The sequence below is a fragment of the Schistocerca serialis genome, chromosome 8, assembly GCF_023864345.2.
Source record: "Schistocerca serialis cubense isolate TAMUIC-IGC-003099 chromosome 8, iqSchSeri2.2, whole genome shotgun sequence".
Taxonomy (NCBI): domain Eukaryota; kingdom Metazoa; phylum Arthropoda; class Insecta; order Orthoptera; family Acrididae; genus Schistocerca; species Schistocerca serialis.
The window spans coordinates 593,410,226-593,414,020 of record NC_064645.1 but is presented as its reverse complement, the minus strand read 5'-3'; the positions used below and the strand labels follow the sequence as shown (position 1 = coordinate 593,414,020).

At 42.5% G+C, this 3,795-nt stretch overlaps 1 non-coding gene across 1 annotated transcript; it reads right to left on the bottom strand.

Moving 5' to 3' along the window:
- Positions 1-2,348: 2,348 nt before the first annotated feature.
- On the bottom strand, positions 2,349-2,422 carry Trnas-uga (transfer RNA serine (anticodon UGA)). The gene has a single exon. It is a non-coding gene; the product is annotated as a tRNA-Ser (tRNA).
- Between the last annotated feature and the right edge of the window lie 1,373 nt (positions 2,423-3,795).

Here is a 3,795-nt window from a genome sequence, read left to right as displayed (position 1 = left end):
CTTTCAGTGCAGCTGCGTGAACCTAAAGTGCTACAGCCATGATGCAATCCTTCCCTTTCTTATCCTAATTCTTGTAACATAGTGAAAATCATTTTTGTTAACATGATTTGTATTCATGACCTATACATTTTTGTGATTTGTTGATATGTACTGAAATACAGTGCATGTGCACTTATGTCATTTGTTAATTTGATTTGTACTCATTGTATATATATTTTGTCATTACCTGATATGTTCTGTACTCGGTGCATGTGCACTATATTTACTTCATGTTCTACACATATATATCTGTATATTCTGTGATTGTAAAGTTAGTTAGTTTAAAAAAAAATTGTTGCTCATGGCAAGTCCAAATGACTCACCACCGCTGCCAAATTTTTGCCCCCCCCCCCCCCCCCCCCCAGTGGAGGGTTATGAAACACGTATATATTCATTACCAGCGATGGCGAGGCATGATAGAATCTCTGACCAGAGAGTTACTTATCGTGGCTAGTCTGCGCCTGACCGCGCGAGACGACGGCAGTACCATGTAGCGAGTCGGCTGAAGTTGTACTCCGTCTGAAGTAGTAGTCAGTCGACAGTAGTAGCGAGTGGATACTGAGCAGGCGTCGGCATGCGTCGACGACGTGTTCTTCTTGCGACTCTGGTCAGGATTGTGGTCGACGATGAGTATTGTTGCAGAAGGTAAACAAGCAGCATTGTGCATCTAATAATGTATGTTAATTGTGATTTAATTTGTTCAGAAAAAATGCCCCAATAATAATTTTTTTATGAAGTAACTCTTTAAAAAAAGCATTCATTTCAATTTAAAGAATTTTTCCACACTTTTGATAAGAAAAAAAAAACATTCATTTCAATTTAAAGAATATTTCCTATCATTTCCTCCAAGAATCAAAATTAAATATACGCCTGCATTGCACGAAACTGTGTCGATAAATAAGAGCAGATATAGATGCAGTTTTTATTGATGTAAGAATTTTTGCTTTTGTTTTTCAGAATACAGGGCCGAAGGTCAGCGCTGCTGTCCTTATAAAATTTATCACGTTTCATTATTTCACAGGGCCGAAGATCAGCGCTGCATTCCTTATAAAATTTACCAGATATTATTATTTCAGTTAGGAGGTTACATTTCGTTCCTGGTTCATTATTTAATTAATATTATTGTTGGTTTATGGTTCCATTTTGTATTATTATGAAACATTATTTTTGTTGGGAGGTTACATTTGGCTCCATTTCAAATTTTCATTTAATTAAACTTCGTGCTGGGAGGCTACACCGTAATTTTTTCTTTTATTTCCTTTACTGCGTGTTCTGTGTAGACAGAGTAACATCATGGATAGTCTACAACCATATCACACTAACTCCTGACCCCCTGCTTCCCTTTTACGTCCCTACACTTCTAATTGCTGTCTGATTTCTATACAAGCAGTAAATTGCTTTTTGCTCCCTGCATTTTACCTCTGTTATCTTAAAATCGTAAAACAGTGCATTCCTGTCAACATTTTCAGGGGCATCCCGTATATCTACAAATCGTATAAACGTTGGTTTGGCTTTCCGTAACCTAAATTATTAAAGAATTCGTAAGATTTCACATTGCTACATTTCTCCTGGGCCCAAGCCGATCTTCTACGAAATTAGAATTATGTATTAATACCTACAGCTGCTTCAAAGTCGTAGAAAGTTTCACTTATTTAGAGAGTGCAGTATCTAGGGATGGAAGAATAGCCAACTAAATTAATAGGAGGTTACAGAAGGGAGGCAATTTCTACCAAACAATAAAACACCTGATTTGGAAGAAGGAAGTTTCAGAAAAAGCAAAACTCCTTATGTGTAAGAATTATTACTTCCCTATTGTCACCTATGGTGGGGAAACATGGACAATGACAGAAAGGAACTGGAGCAGACTGCAAGCAGGAGAAACGACATTTTTCAGAGCAGTTAACGGAAAAACAAAAATGGTCAGAGTAAGGAATGTAGAGATAAGAAAGGATCTTAAACAAAAAAGTATGAGAGAAGAAATTGAAAATAAGAGATTAAGATGGTATGGGCTTTTTAATAGGGTGCATGGGTACAGACTCCCTAAAACTATGGAAGAAGGATGGAAAAAGACCTAGAGGGCCCCCAGGAACAAGGTGGAAAATGGGAGTGAAAATATCTTTGGAAAGGAGTGGTGTGACCTGGCAGCAAACGGAGGAGGAAAAGTGGTGGGAGGACCGAGCCAAATGGAGAGGACTCTTCAGCATCCAGACCCGGCAGTAGCTGGCGCGGGATCCGGATATAGATAGATAGATAGACCTTCAGTTGCTGACGGGCGTTGATATATATCAACGAGGACAGGTGAAAATGTGTGCCCCGACCGGGACTCGAACCCGGGATCTCCTGCTTTCATGGCAGACGCTGTATCCAACTAAGCCATCGAGGCCACAGAGGATAGTGTGACTGCAGGGACTATCTCGCGCACGCCTCCCTCGAGACCCACATTCTCACCTTACATGTCCCATACATTACATTTGTAATGACCCTACCCAAGACACTCATTACTTGTGGAAGACATTCTTACCAAGTCCCGTAAGAGTTCGGGTAATATGCGCGCATCCGCACAGAAGAGAATGGTCTTCGCCTGTATCGCCAGAACTATATACTTATATGGATATGGACATGTCCGAAAGAACTGACACCATATAAATATAAATGTGTTATCTTCTCCGAGGTCTGCTGCTACCAGATTTTTCCCAGTCTTCTGTAAAAAAATTCGAGCTAGAATTTTACAAATATAACTTATTTTACCTACAGTTCGGTAATATTCGCACCTGTCATCACCTTCTTTCTTTGGAAATGAGTTATAATGGTCTTCTCGAAGTTTGAAGGTATTTTGCCTGCCTCATACGTCTTGCATACAAGGTAGAGTTGCTTTTTATATCATCGCTACCGAGACCAAGGATATCGGTAGTTCTGACAGAATGTTGTCTACTCCATGGGCCTTGTTTACGTAGCGCACCGACCATATACATAGGAAGAAGATTATAACAGAGCTAGCTGCAGGCAAGAGCGGATGTCATGCCCTACAAACCGCAATGAAGACGTCTCAGACTGCCAGGCGAGCCGGCCAGGTGTGGTGCGGAATAGCACCACTTCAGTGGAGAAAGGCAGAAGCCTATCCACACCAAAAACCCTGGTAGTGTGTGGTATGCATGCTGCAAGGCACAGCAAAGCCCAAGCACGCGCATTCCATGAGCTTATAAATACCTAGTCACTTTTTTACTGAAATCATCTTGTCTTAGTATTGCGACACTACCACCAATCTTTTGTAACACCTGGGGCGCAGAGCAGAATGCGGCTTGGGGTCGGTAGTTTGACCCGGCGTCAGGGCAGTCAGCCCTATTACGTGAGACGCGGGTCTGCCGCCGCACCGGGACCACTCAAGCCTGGGACGTAGCGTACCGGCCACGGTACTTCCGCAGTGGGTCACAAGCGCTGCGTCACCCACTGCCACTGGTGAGGCAGCGCTGGAGTCATCAGCCACATCGCGGCTGCCACTACTGTAGATGCTGAGTCCGGAAACGCCGCTGACAGAAGCAGTGGCGTTATCCACCGCTCGACCAATTTGCCCTTTGTCAGAATTGCTGGATGTCACACACATGAAACACACAACACGCAGGAGGCATGCAGATGCCTCAATCACACTGCTGCTGCTATTAGTGAATCACCTCAGACAGCCATAACAACGGAAACTGAAACGCATAAAAGAATCTTAGTCTAGCCTTCATCACTTAGACTTTGAGTGCTCTTTTTACT